General features: G+C 42.9%; 1 long non-coding RNA gene across 1 annotated transcript; it reads left to right on the top strand.

Moving 5' to 3' along the window:
* Positions 1–2096: 2096 nt before the first annotated feature.
* LOC135980931 (uncharacterized) lies at positions 2097–7448 on the top strand. The gene is made up of 3 exons (XR_010597897.1): positions 2097–2428; positions 3794–3863; positions 4820–7448. It is a non-coding gene; the product is annotated as an uncharacterized LOC135980931 (long non-coding RNA).
* Positions 7449–15806: the final 8358 nt, after the last annotated feature.

Here is a 15806-nt window from a genome sequence, read left to right as displayed (position 1 = left end):
TTGGACAGTTCCCTTAGTTCAGTTCTATATTTGATCCCCTTTTTAACTGATGAGTGGCCAGTATTGTCAACCTGGAGCACTCAAATATCACGCGGCAGGCACAAAAAACATGGGATTGGATTAAAAATCATGCGATTTTAAAAATAATGCATCTTGAGTTCTCACTGTTTATCTTCTGGCTTTTGAACCTTGTGGGGTGCACTTGAGTGATGTTGGCAAGCTTTTCTCTGCAACCATGAGAGCTAGAAACTTACTTTCAGCTTTTAATTTAAAGTAGATTCTCATGTATGCCCAGGAGTTAGAGCTTTAAGACATAAACCAAACATGATGAGACTTGTAATGAAATCACAAGCATTGGCAACACTGGGTAGTCCTTGACTCCAGCATTTTCTCCTTTTGCCAACACCTTCCTCTCCAAGCAGCTCAGGTCCAGATCTACAGAGGGACTTGCAGTGCTCAGCTTTGCCTTTTAGGTGCCTAGAAAAATCACAGGAACAACACTGTGATCCACAAAGACTAAGCTAGGTGCCAAAATAATGAATGGGACGAGACAGGTTCCCCAGCATGTGATCCACAAAAAGTCAGTGTATTGGCTGGCGAGCCAGGTAAGCTAGCCAATGAGAGACACTGATGAGAGGGGTGTGGCCTAAGCCCCACCTCCTTACAGAAATAGGCACATAACTTTTGGCTGCAGGGACACAAGGCCGACAGCTAGGAACCGGTCTCCTGCAATCAGGTGGCTTAGGTGCCTAACTCATTTATTGTGAGAATGAGTAAGATGCCTGTCTCACGCTACACAAAATGGCCAGCGCAGGAGGTTAGTTCAGTGATTAGAGCATGCACCTAGGATGCAGGATGGTCATTTAAAGAGGAGGACTGGACCCTGGGTCTTCTAACCACCAGGCTACAGAGTCTTCCTCTTTCTCTCTCTCTCTGGACCAATGATTCTTTAAATATTTATACACACCAGAAGAGCTTCAACCAGAAAGATTACAGAAGCCCCACCTCACAACATTCTGTATCTCAGTGGTTAAAGGACTCTCCCTAGAGAGTGTTCAAATCTTCTCCCCCAGTCAGGCAGAGGAGGGGAACTGAATCTGGGTCTCTCTCAGCTGAAGGAGTGCTCTAACTACTAGGCTAAATGTTACAAAGTGGAAGAATACCACCACCGCCTCCTCCTCGATCTGTATTGGAGCAGAGCACACCTACTGGATCAGGTTCCCCCCCAGGCATGTCCTGCTTCATTAATTGCTCTGGAGTTTAGGCAGAAGATAAGCATCTGGATGCTGACAGTGAAGCAGTACTGCACATGCCCAGAGGCAGAAACATAGGTACATAGGGAAGTTTTATTCTGAAAATGTAGTCACTGAAGTTATGTCTATAGTGCAATTAAAAACCTGCAGCTGGCCCATGCCAGCTGACTCAGGGTCATGGTGCATGGGCTAAGGGACTGTTGTTACCTGTCAGCTCTGTGCTCTTGGGGAACCAGGGCACAGTATCCAGCCTGTCTGACTCATGAAGGACCCATTTCTGTGCCCCCCCCTCGCCTCTGCTTGAGCCAAAACCGATCAGAAGACTTACAAAAAGCAATGAAAAGGCAGTGGGAGACGCACCTAAACCCCTCTTGACAAAGGTGACAGGATTAAGGCTGTAGTAAGTGAAGGCAATGTAGTAAGTAAAGGCCTAATGAAGGCCCAGTATGAGGCATGAACCAAACTAAAGTAATGGTCAAGACTTTGCTAATATGAAGCAAAGTTAAGCTGTGAGCAAGAGGCAGGCCCTGCTCACAGAAGTTGGCAAGGAAAGGGCTGATGTTGCATAGTTACAGCATAAACATGGTACCAAGACACACTATACCAGAACATTCCACAGATAACATGGAACAGGCCGACCCATCCCAATGACAGGGGCAAAAGGGTAAAATGATGGATAGAGTTGTTTTGATCGAACCAACAGGTACAAGGTGAGAGGCGGCACCTTATTACGTAGAGGGGTTGTACCTTGCTACGTAGAGGGGTTGCACCTCAATACGTCAGGAATGATGTGTAACTTGTTTGTACCTGTGTATAAGAATGTGTCCCTGGGGTGGTGTCTTTGTCCGGCTGAGGGGGCAGTGGAAAGTCCCGCCACTGAGCTGAGTCCATTGCCGAGCGGCACTTTCTAGCAGTATGCCCGGTAGACTAAGTAATCTACGGGGAACTGAAATTGTGTCAGGGTCGCAATAAACCTGGCCGAGGGGCCTTTGTATCTTAGTAGACTCTGTGGTTATTGGGGATTCTCGTCGGGTCTGCTGTGTCAGCTATCTGCGCAGAGCTGGGGCAGCACACAGAGGGAACACACGCACGCAGCCGAGTGATATCAACAGGAGAAAGCAGAAGCACCACACCGGTAGCCTCTCACAACACTGGTGACCCCGACCGCTGATCTGGTGAGTAAGCAAAACTGCCGTGGTAGGAATCGCGATCTAACATGGCAGTAAACCTCGACCTAGGTAACCCCCTTATCCCCTCCCTCATGATCCCCACGGAGTTTGATGATGGTTGGACCCGCTGGATTGCCAGTAAGGGGAGTCCATATGAATTTAAAAAAGAGAGTGGGGAAACATGGACTGGCTTATGTAGAGCGATGGTAGAAACCGAGGCTCTGAGAAACAGTAATAAGAGTAAAAAAGCAAGAATTTTGCAACTCATGTCTCTGGTAGTGAGACGGCTCAGACAGCATGTTGGAATGCTGGCCAAACAAGTCACAGAAAAAACAGGAGAAGTAGAAGAGGTAACCCGGGCAGTTGAGCACTGGAAAGCCCAAGCTCTGTTAGCACAGCAACAGGCGGGCCAAACTCATGATATGCTCGAGCAAGTGAAGCAGGAAAATAAAAAATTGGAAACAACTGTAGAAAACCTGCAGAAGCAAAAAGTGCCGTCCCCTGTTATAAATATTGGTGGTAAACAGCAGGCTTCAGGTAGCTACCCTGTGCCTGAAGAATGGGGACAGAAGTGGAAAAAGGTGGTCCTAGTAAAATTAAAAGATGAAACGGGGTCCACTGCATTGCAACCAATACCTTATGATAAAAGCCAGGTTCCAGTTAAACTTAAACTGAGACCTAGACTGGTGCCTGTCAGAACGGGACAAGTAAGTGCACAGAAGGAAAGAGCAGCACATAATACTTTCACAGAATTGGTAAATCAGATGAAGGAAAATATGGAACAGTTCACAGAGCACATTAGAAGACAGGAGCTGCGACTCGATCGCAGGGGAGTAAATAAAAAAGCATTTCAAAGTAAAAAACCAAAATTAAATGGGTTAACACCTAGAATTGATGCAATAACACATGGAGCTGCCCAAAACGAGTTAACTGCACCAAAAAAGGGCACTCCTGCCATCCATCTGGCATGCACACAAAAGCAACAGACATTGGGGGAACAAATTCAAGTTTTACAAGAGCAGGTAACTACCCCCATTCTCCTCTCAAAGCCAGGATAAAAAACGGGCGCGGTTCCTAACTGTGCAGGTTCCCAACTGCTTTGACCCACGGAACCACACTCCGCGCTCATATTTGAAAATAGAACTCTCTTTCTCAAATATTTTTACATACCGGTTAAGTTTTGTTCTTTATATGTTTTCTTAGTTTGCTAAATTTGCTGCTGCTGCTGCCTGTACTTTCAAATATCTTGATAGAGTTAATCTCTCTTGGCTCAAGTCTCACTACCTTCCTAGGTTGCTCTTCACCCCACCCTCTTTCCCCCACCTCTCCTCAATTCTGCTCTCTTTTTGTTTTAAAAGTTAAAAGTTATAGTTTTTACAGAAACCTCCAAAAGATAAAGCAATTAAAAACAGAATAAAACAAGAAACAAAAAGAAAACAAGGTAAAAACTTTACTTTAAATAAATCCCAGTAAATTAAGTATTTTAACCCTTCAGGAATGCAACAGCTGGAATTACTCCTAACTTTCTTGAAGATATGGTTGCCAAGCAACAGAAATGCACACTCTGCTTCTAATCCTAACCACTTACTAATATTTGAAACATGGGCTTTTTTATTTCCATGTAGCAGAGTTTTAAAATAATGTTAAATATAAAGTAATGCAAAATTCCTTGTTACCAAATTAATACAATACATTTGGCAAATATTAATATATTTTTAACAATTTATGTAACAAGTTTTACATAAGGTAATAATTTGTTTATTCAAATATAACCCTTTTTATTTTTTATTTTTGTTTGCCTTACTTTGTATAGTTATGAATAGAATTCTGGCGCCATTTGTTGTTAATTGTAAGTTTGTCCTGTATGTCATGTGTGTTGTTTTGTGTTGTATGTTGTGTGTGTCACGTGACTATTTTTTATTATTTTTATTTTGTTGCAACAAAAATCAATTTTATACCCTTTAAAAAATTTATGTATATGTGGTTCCACACTATTCTAACATCATGGTTCGGGTATAATCATTATTAGCAACCATTTTTTGTGCAAAGTTCAAAAGGTTTTAGTTATAAATATATGTACATATATTTCCATATATTTCTGCCTCAACAAATAATGCAATTGCAAACAAAAAATATTTTCTTATCAATCACAGTTTTGTTTTGTTTTTTAAGATTTTTTTTTTAATTTGTTATTCAAAGAAAAAATGTAAAGGGAAACCTTCAACATTAAGGTAAAGATAATATTAACAAAATGTTAATTTCTTTTTTGGGCTTTTTATAAATTTGTTTGCACTTTTAAATATAGTTATAAGAATGTCATAACCAAAATGTTTTAAAATAACAATTTATGCATAAAGCTAACCAAACAATTTCAACAGGTTTCCATGTTTTCAACAGGTTTCCACCTTTGGCTCCCAAACATAGCAAAGCATCATGAAAGTATACCCTCAAATACCCTCAAAGTACTGTATTTAAAATTTATTTTGGTTTAATTTTATAATTAGTTTAAATTTTTATGCTTTTCTTTTGTTATGTTATGTTAATGGGAAGCAGTGGTTGTTAAAGTTGTGCTTCTAAACAGTTAACAAAAGTGAAATTAGTATCACAAGCAAATTAACTCTAAAAAGCTTAGTAAAAATTCTGTTAACTCCTTTGCTGAAACAAATTGTTCAGCAAGGGAAAGCAATACACCTTCTCATGGAAGATTGTGAGCATTTATTTTAGCCGTTAAGCATTACATTTTGTATAAAAATATTAGTAATGTACTTCAAATGAAAATGAATGTCTATACAACAATTGCAAAAGTATAGCTTGTGTTATAAAAGGCTTGGTCCCTATTACATTGTAAACAAACTAAGTTAAACTGTGTATTAAGTTTAAGTTACTGAAAACAAAAACAAAAAAGAAAGAAACAAACAAAAATCCTTTATTATGTTAACTAACTAGCTGTTTAAGTTGCATCCCACAGACCAAAGACACCAAAAAATATCACACCCTGAAGACACCAGATGATATCAGTATACAGTGAAGAAACTGCCAAGCATCAAGAACAGAAAAATGAAGTGCTTTATAAATAAGAGACTGGTCAAATACACTTCTATCTACCATATATGGACAATTAAGTTAACAATCAGCTAAAAACCACTAGTTGGACCAGGATAAGCCATCATTTAATTTCAACTTGGTTACTATGTAAAAACAACTGTATTATTGCTGTACTACTGTATTATCATTGTACTGTTGTCTTATTGCTGAATTGTATTATTGCTGTACAACATTTACAATATGCATAACCTTGCTAAACTGTTTAACTAACACACAGGTAAAAATCAACAAACAAATGGCAGCAAACAACGTGAAGGCAAAGAAAAAACAAAGTAGTAAACAAACAAAAAGTTACATAGTAACTACAAATTAGGTAAACAAATTGCCTGTTAGTACCAGTCATAATTTGGGTCAGTGACACTGCATCCTAACTGAGGCACATGTTATTCAAAACAATCTTGTTCAGTGTCTAGGTACCAATACTACATCCAGACACAGCACTATTTAATCAATTGGTTACTGTCCATTCAGTAGGTTATCTGGAAGACAGCATCCATAAGAAACAACTGGATCTATGTCAACTACTGGTGTATCGCAGAGCCGTGCAACCAATGGAACAGAGAAGCTAGCCACTTCTATTTCCTGCGCAGTGAAGCTAACTAGAGGGTGACAACTAGCCATAAGGGTAACCTATAACATGAATGGACAGTACTGGGTAGTAACTAATTACAATATATTTCTATATAAATGCCTCAGAGGTAGTGTCACTACTCCAAATTTCTGTTTTTCTTCTCATATACATAGCATTGTGAGACACACCATCACAATCCCTATTCCAATATTTCAAAACACTCAGCCTACTACTAATGATAAAACAGGTGATAACTAGAATTACCCTAATAGGAGTGTGTTTCTATCTGTGTCACCAAAGTAAAAGGGCCAGAGTACAACACCAGACTGAAAAAACATGGTTATGCTTGCATATAAGGTAGTGTCATATGTACACATACATACTATACATATATGCCCATACACACTCCAAATATATAAGCCATATCCATATAATTGATATATATTAATTATTTGGGAGTGCCTCTAAGGCTCAATCATAATACTACATTCCTCAGTCATGGTCCCGGGCCTAACATTCCCAGGCCCACCATAAGGGACTAAAAAATAATTAGATAATAAAACCTGTCTGCCAGTTGTACGAGGGAATGTGCAGACTAAACAGACGGATGGGGCATAAGTGTATGAATAATAAAAGAAGGTAACCATATAAGTGTTTAGCCCACTGGGTTATCTTCAGTCCATGCATTATGCTTTTCCGGGACGATGAGTAAACATCCTCCCCTTAAAAAGACAAAAAGTGGGGGAATGTAGTAAGTGAAGGCAATGTAGTAAGTAAAGGCCTAATGAAGGCCCAGTATGAGGCATGAACCAAACTAAAGTAATGGTCAAGACTTTGCTAATATGAAGCAAAGTTAAGCTGTGAGCAAGAGGCAGGCCCTGCTCACAGAAGTTGGCAAGGAAAGGGCTGATGTTGCATAGTTACAGCATAAACATGGTACCAAGACACACTATACCAGAACATTCCACAGATAACATGGAACAGGCCGACCCATCCCAATGACAGGGGCAAAAGGGTAAAATGATGGATAGAGTTGTTTTGATCGAACCAACAGGTACAAGGTGAGAGGCGGCACCTTATTACGTAGAGGGGTTGTACCTTGCTACGTAGAGGGGTTGCACCTCAATACGTCAGGAATGATGTGTAACTTGTTTGTACCTGTGTATAAGAATGTGTCCCTGGGGTGGTGTCTTTGTCCGGCTGAGGGGGCAGTGGAAAGTCCCGCCACTGAGCTGAGTCCATTGCCGAGCGGCACTTTCTAGCAGTATGCCCGGTAGACTAAGTAATCTACGGGGAACTGAAATTGTGTCAGGGTCGCAATAAACCTGGCCGAGGGGCCTTTGTATCTTAGTAGACTCTGTGGTTATTGGGGATTCTCGTCGGGTCTGCTGTGTCAGCTATCTGCGCAGAGCTGGGGCAGCACACAGAGGGAACACACGCACGCAGCCGAGTGATATCAACAGGAGAAAGCAGAAGCACCACACCGGTAGCCTCTCACAACAAAGGCAACTCCCCTACCCTCATTTGCATCGAAGATGGTACAGGGAGGCAACTCCATTAGCATACAGGATGGAGAACAGAGATTCCAAGGCAAGAACCACACTGAACTCTGGGACCAGAAAAGCAGGGAAGCACTGCATCATGGGGGATATCTGCTCCAGAGGTTAATGAATCCACACCTGCACACACCCAGCTCAGTAGTTATCTGACCAATTCTAGTAATAAATCCTTTATTGGTATCCAAAATACTGAAGCTGCCTAATGAGCTCTCTCGAAGGAATACCACCCATAACCAAGAATGATCAGTTCCTATTGTCTAGCTTGAACAAAGGGGGAGGGATAGCTCAGTGGTTTGAGCATTGGCCTGCTAAACCCAGGGTTGTGAGTTCAATCCTTGAGGGGGCCACTTAGGGATCAGGGGCAAAATCAGTACTTGGTCCTGCTAGTGAAGGCAGGGGGCTGGACTCAATGACCTTTCAAGGTCCCTTCCAGTTCTAGGAGATGGGACATCTCCATTAATTTAATTTAATTTAAAAATAACTTTGGTATATTCCTTTGAGCCCTCAGTTTACCCATAAAGAAATCTAGTGTTCTCCCTTGAACCATTGTTGTTTCCCAACAAAAACACCCTATCCACACTCAAGTAAGTGTTCTGATGCTTGGATCCAAACTCTGCATCAGTTCCACTGGGACTTCATCTTCTCCTGACTGATCGTGCTGGGGGCTCTGCCTGTCTCCAGCACTCCAGACCCTTAACTATCACCACACCTGGGAACCCTGACCAGTTCAAGCTTCATGGAGTGGTAAGAACCTAACTCACTCTCTCTCTCCCTCTCTCTTTTTTTTTTTTTTAATACTCTAGGTATAAATTTCTAACCCTAACTTGTGTGATCAGATAGTTTTCTAAACCTGACTTTTGTAATACAATATTAAATCTAGCTTAAATTTGAACTGTTTTGTTTGTTTGGGTCTCCTTGTATGGTTATTACCTGGAAATAAATAACTTTTATGGTTAAGCTGGTTGCTTCCCTCCCTCCCCCGCCCCCTCTCTTTTTGTGTTTTTGGCTTCCCCATTTGCTCTGCAGCAACGCTTCTCTTACCTAAGCTAAAGATCCCTGTAGCGCCCAAAAATCCAGTGGGCTTTTCTCATCAGTAGGTTACTACCAGAACAATTGTACTGTGAAAGTGGGAATAGGGATGTGCTGAACCTGTGGCATAGGAGGATGGCAGCTTGAAAGTGCTGCTCGACCCAGCCTGGTCATGTGTACTTTATTCCGGTGTGGTGCCCGTGGCATATGAGGGTGGCAGAGTGGAAGTGCTGTTCGACCCATCCTGCTGAGTCCAAGGGCATATAAGGGTGATAGCTTGAAAGTGCTGCTCGACCCAGCCTGCTCAGACGAACTCTATTCCGGTGTGGTGCCAGTGGCATATGAGAGTGGAAGTGCTGTTCGACCCAGCTTGCTGAGTCCAAGGGCATATAAGGGTGACAGCTTGGAAGTTCTGCTTGACCCAGCTTCCTGAATCCAGGGACATATAAGGGGTCAACTTGGGAGTGCTTATTAATCCGGTCCACTCAGACGCATTCTGTTAATATGTGTGTGTGTGTTCATCTGATTCTGGGGCTGGGGAACCTAGGTCCTGCAGGATAGCTCCATTGGGAGAGAACTTGCAGAAGGGAGAAGTAGAGCTCCATATGAAAACACAAGTGACACAAGCAGTACATTGACAGAATTACAAAACCCTTTTCCCCCTCAGACAAGTAACTGTAATAAATGAGCATACCCCAAAGTAATGGGCAAATCCGGTAACACTGTTTAATTGTGGCATAGATGTTCAGGCCCTGTGTGCAAAGTTCTCTTTTTATCTTAGTGGTGGAATGCTTGTCACAGGATTCCTGCACCACATTTGTTTCATGTGCTGCACTTTGGTCACTTCTAACCTAGACCAACTGCACATCTACAGTACATAGCTAAGATCACTGCCTTGTTGACTATGTGACTCTTGCTACTGGATGGCATTAGTGTGTGCTGTAGTCTTGGCACTATATAGATACTCATCCTTGTTTTGCTCAGCAGGAAATTTTAGTCTGCTGTTTGAACAGCTCCCTGTCTTAGTAAGCCTGCCCTCTTTCAACAATAGATTCAGCCCTTCTGAAAGCAAGCCAAAGTTTTATGACTGAAGTAGAGTTGCACCACCTGTCCCTAGTGCTTACATTGGGATAGACGCACCTATAGAACTTGTCAATGTTGCTATTTACTTTGAAAAATGAACATATCTGGATTACTAACTAGCTACAATAGTGTACTTTTTCAAACCTGAGTTATTTTTCCTGGAGTGTGGAAAGAAGGGTGTGTACCACTTTGATTTATCAATAGCAGGTGTTAAAAAAGTACATTATGTTTGAAGCAAAAATCATTGCTATCTGTGTAAATTTATGACTTTTCAAGGAATCATAGAATATCAGGCTTGGAAGGGACCTCAGGAGGTCATCTAGTCCAACCCCCTGCTCAAAGCAGGACCAATCCCCAACTAAATCATCCCAGCCAGGGCTTTGTCAAGCCTGACCTTAAAAACCTCTAAGGAAGGAGATTCCATCACCTCCCTAGGTAACCCATTCCAGTGCTTCACCACCCTCCTAGTGAAAAAGTTTTTCCTAATATCCAACCTAAACCTCCCCCACTGCAACTTGAGACCATTACTCCTTGTTCTGTCATCTGCTACCACTGAGAACAGTCTAGATCCATCCTCTTTGGAACCCCCTTTGAAACCTCGCGGTTGAAAGCAGCTATCAAATCCCTCCTCATTCTTCTCTTCTGCAGACTAAACAATCCCAGGTCCCTCAGCCTCTCCTCATAAGTCATGTGCTCCAGCCCCCTAATCATTTTTGTTGCCCTCCGCTGGACTCTTTCCAATTTTTTAACATCCTTCTTGTAGTAGTGTGGGACCCAAAACTGGACACAGTACTCAGATGAGGCCTCACCAATGTCAAATAGAAGGGAATGATCACGTCCCTTGATCTGCTGGCAATGCCCCTACTTATACAGCCCAAAATGCCGTTAGCCTTTTTGGCAACCAGGACACACTGTCAACTCATATCCAGCTTCTCATCCACTGTAACCCGTAGGTCCTTTTCTGCAGAACTGCTGCCTAGCCATTTGGTCCCTAGTCCATAGCAGTGCATGGGATTCTTCCGTCCCAAGTGCAGGACTCTGCACTTGTCCTTGTTGAACCTCATCAGATTTCTTTTGGCCCAATCCTCAGGGCCGGCTCCAGGCACCAGCATTCCAAGCAGGTACTTGGGGCGGCTATCTGCAAGGGGCGGCAGTCCATGTGTTTTTGCTGCCCCAAGCAGCGCGCCGAATTGCTGCTGCGACGGCGGGGGCAGTCCGTGTGCTGTTAGGGCAGCACACGTGTTTCCGTGGCGGTAGCAATTCGGTGGCAGCTTCTATGTTCAGCTGTCCGCGGCGGCAATTTGGCGCGCTGCTTGGGGCGGCAAAAATAGTAGAGCCAGCCCTGCCAATCCTCTAATTTGTCTAGGTCCCTCTGTATCCTATCCCTACCCTCCAGCGTATTTATCACTCCTCCCAGTTTAGTGTCAGCTGCAAACTTGCTGAGGGTGCAGTCCTCCAGATCCTTAATGAAGATATTGAACAAAACCGGCCCCAGGACCGATCCTTGGAGCACTCTGCTTGATACCAGCTGCCATGGAACCATTGATCACTACCCGCTGAGCCCGATGATCTAGCCAGCTTTCTATCCACCTTATAGTCCATTCATCCAGCCCATACTTCTCTAACTTGCTGGCAAGAATACTGTAGGAGACCATATCAAAAGCTTTGCTAAAGTCAAGGAATAACACATCCACTGCTTTTCCCTCATCCACAGAGCCAGTTATCTCATCATAGAAGGCAATTAGGTTAGTCAGGCCTGACTTGCCCTTGGTGAATCCATGCTGACTGTTCCTGATCACTTTCCTCTCCTCTAAGTGCTTCAGAATTGATTCTTTGAGGACCTGCTCCATGATTTTTCCAGGGACTGAGGTGAGGCTGACTGGCCTGTAGTTCACTGGATCCTCCTTCTTCCCTTTTTAAAAGATGGGCACTACATTAGCCTTTTTCCAGTCATCCGGGACCTCCCCCGATTGCCATGAGTTTTCAAAGATAATGGCCAATGGCTCTGACAATCACATCTGCAAACTCCTTTAGCACCCTTGGATGCAGCGTATCCAGCCCCATGGACTTGTGCCTGTCCAGCTTTTCTAAATAGTCCTGAACCACTTCTTTCTCCACAGAGAGCTGGTCACCTCCTCCCCATGTTGTGCTGCCCAGTGCAGCAGTCTGTGAGCTGACCTTGTTCGTGAAGACAGAGGCAAAAAAAGCATTGAGTACATTAGCTGCTTTTTCCATATCCTCTGTCACTAGTTGCCTCCCTCATTCAGTAAGGGGCCCACACCTTCCTTGACCTTCTTCTTGTTGCTAACATACCTGAAGAAACCCTTCTTACTCTTAACATCTCTTGCTAGCTGCAACTCCAAGCGTGATTTGGCCTTCCTGATTTCACTCCCACATGCCTAAGCAATATTTTTATACTCCTCCCTGGTCATTTGTCCAATCTTCCACTTCTTGTAAGCTTCTTTTTTGTGTTTAAGATTAGCATGGATTTCACTGTTAAGCCAAGCTGGTCGCCTGCCATATTTACTATTTTCTACACATTGGGATGTTTTGTTCTTGCAACCTCAATAAGGATTCTTTAAAATACAGCCAATTCTCCTGGACTCCTTTTCCCCTCGTGTTATTCTCCCTGGGGATCCTGCCCATCAGTTCCCTGGGGGAGTCAAAGTCTACTTTTCTGAAGTCCAGGGTCTGTATTCTGCTGCTCTCCTTTCTTCCTTGTGTCAGGATCCTGAACTCGACCATCTCATGGTCATTGCTGCCTAGGTTGCCACCCACTTCTACTTCCCCTACCAATTCTTTCCTGTTTGTAAGCAGCAGTTCAAGAAGAGCTCTACCCCTAGTTGGGTCCTCGAGCACTTGCACCAGGAAATTGTCCCCTACACTTTCCAAAAACTTCCTGGATTGTCTGTGCACCGCTGTATTGCTCTTCCGGCAGATATCAGGGTGATTGAAGTCTCTCATGAGAACCAGGGCCTGTGATCTAGTAACTTCTGTTAGTTGCCAGAAGAAAGCCTCGTCCACCTCATCCCCCCTGGTCTGGTGGTCTATAGCAGACTCCCACCACGACATCACCCTTGTTGCTCACACTTTTCTAAACTTAATCCAGAGACTCTCAGGTTTTTCTGCAGTTTCATACTGGAGCTCTGAGCAGTCATACTGCTCTCTTACATACAATGCAACTCCCCCACCTTTTCTGTCCTGCTTGTCATTCCTGAACAGTTTATATCCATCCATGACAGTACTCCTGTCATGTGAGTTATCCCACCAAGTCTCTGTTATTCCAATCACATCATAATTCCTTGACTGTGCCAGGACTTCCAGTTCTCCCTGCTTGTTTCCCAGGCTTCTTGCATTTGTGTATAAGCACTTAAGATAACTCGCCGATCATCTGCTTTCTCAGTATGAGGCAGGAGTCCTCCCCTCTTGCGCTCTCCTGCTTGTACTTTCTTCCGGTATCCCACTTCCCCACTTACCTCAGGACTTTGGTCTCCTTCCCCCTGTGATCCTAGTTTAAAACCCTTCTCACTAGGTTAGCCAGACTGCTTGCGAAGATGCTCTTCCCTCTCTTCATTAGGTGGAATGGGGGTGGCGGGAAGCAGCGCAGGCCAAGGGATGTTCTGGCCGTCGCTTCCCACTGCCCCCATTGGCCTGGAGTGGCGAACCGCAACCAGTGGGAGCCGCGATTGGCTGAACCTGCGGACGCGGCAGGTAAACAAACCGGCCTGGCCCGCCAGGGTACTTACCCTGGCAGGCCGCGTGCCAAAGGTTGCTGATCCCTGGTGTAAACGCTTCACCTCTCTGTACTTTGGAGACTTGCCTTCCTTTGTAAAGTAGTTTGAGATGAAAAGTATTACAAAAGTAGTATTACTCAGCACTTCTATTATAATGTACAGAACTGCAATTGAAAAGTGAAATTTCAAAGTACAATCCTGGTTTTTAATCATCACATTGTTCGGAAATTCTATTTGTAGCATGTCTGCAGAAAGTGAATGAAACCCTTGAGTCCAAACTACTCCAGTATCACACAGAGTAACAGAGATGCAAACATGATAGTAACATGGGTGTTGTCTATATTTTCATTTTTAGTGGTGTTTTAATACTTTTATTAATATGATTGTAAATGCTAGATGCTGAACGAACATTTGTTCCAGGACAAAGACATATACTGCTAATCAAGCTTAACTCAAAGCCTAGGCTAGGATTTACACTAGAATTTATAAACGTGTTAGCACAGGTTAACATGTTAAAACACAACTAAAAATGATAAGCGTAGAGAAGCCCAGATTTTCAAAATCATCATTCCTTATATATGACTCCTTACTGATTACAAACTCTGCATCCATACAACTAGGTACTATATCCATAAAACAAGCTTTAATTTCAGCTTCTTCAAAATTCGTCTGGGTCTCCTTGAGGCTGCTCCAACTGATGTGACTAGCAAAACTCACAATTTTCTACCGGACCAGCATCAGATCATCAGTCTTTGCAATCCTACCTCCATCTAGTGGCGTTCTCTATGGACTACAATAAATACCAACATTTTTTTTCCTCAAATCTAGAAAAAATAAAACATCTGCTAAACAAGAAGAGGCAAAGCTCTGTGCTTTATTTTTATGAATGGAATACATTTCAAGATGTTTAATCTTATACAGTTTGCAAACTTAATTATTATTGAAATCAGACATTCTTCCTACACTATAAATCTACAACAGCCAACCTACATAGCATTTTTTTGTTTTGTTACTGTGATTATTTTCTGTAGGTCCTCTCTTTTAAATAGCTCTGCTTCTAAAAGGCATAACACTGGCACCATGTAGAGATGTGGCAAAGAAAAGGTTAATTAGTGCAATGTGCATACCCCATGTCCAATATACTGAGTTGCACAAACCTTTCAGATACAATAACAGATAAAAACCCACACCCACTTTTAATTATAGTGGCCACCCACAGCTGGTTTATAAGGCTGCAAAGAATTATTACATAGTTTGCCATAAGCCACAGAAACTGGATGTTCCTAGCCTTGAGCTAGAACCAATCCTAGCAATAGGACAAACAGTGCAATCTGGTAAAAAAAAGGCAGTTTACCCAACTATCTTTACCTGGTCTATAAAATGTGTGGAAGACCTAAAAAGTGGGACAGGAAAGGAGGAGTATCAGGGGCAGCCGTGTTAGTCTGTATCCACAAAAACAACAAGGAGTCCGGTGACACCTTAAAGACTAACAGATTTACTTGTGCATAAGCTTTCGTGGGTAAAATACCTCACTTCTTCAGATGCATGGAGTGAAAGTTACAGATGCAGGCATTATATAATGACATATGAAGAGAAGGGAGGACCTCACAGGTGGAGAACCAGTGTTGACAGGGCCAATTTGATCAGGGTGGATGTAGTCCACTCCCAATAATAGATGAGGAGGTGTCAATTCCAGGAGAGGAAAAGCTGCTTCTGTAATGAGCCAGCCACTCCCAGTCCCTATTCAAGCTCAAATTAATGGTGTTAAATTTGCAAATGAATTTTAGTTCTGCTGTTTCTCTTTGAAGTCTGTTTCTGAAGTTTTTTTGTTCAAGAATAGTGACTTTTAAATCTGTTATAGAATGTCCAGGGAGGTTGAAGTGTTCACCTACTGGCTTTTGTATGTTACCATTCCTGATGTCCGATTTGTGTCCATTTATTCTTTTACATAGGGACTATCCGGTTTGGCCAATGTACATGGCAGAGGGGCACTGCTGGCACATGATGGCATATAAAACATTAGTAGACATGCAGGTGAATGAGCCCTTGGCTGATGTGGTTGGGTCCTCTGATGGTGTCGCTAGAGTAGATATGGGGACAAGAGTAGGCAATGAGGTTTGCTACAGAGATTGGTTCCTGGGTTGGTGTTTCTGTGGTGTGGTGTGTAGTTGCTGGTGAGTATTTGCTTCAGGTTGGTGGGTTGTCTATAAGTGAGGACTGGCCTGCCTCCCAAGGAGTGAGGGATCGTTTTCCAGGATGGGTTGTAGATCGTTGATAATGCGCTGGAGAGGTTTTAGTTGGGG

This window comes from Chrysemys picta, chromosome 1 (assembly GCF_011386835.1).
Source record: "Chrysemys picta bellii isolate R12L10 chromosome 1, ASM1138683v2, whole genome shotgun sequence".
Lineage (NCBI taxonomy): Eukaryota > Metazoa > Chordata > Testudines > Emydidae > Chrysemys > Chrysemys picta.
Note: the sequence above shows the minus strand (reverse complement) of the source record. Positions and strands in the feature narration are given on the sequence as shown.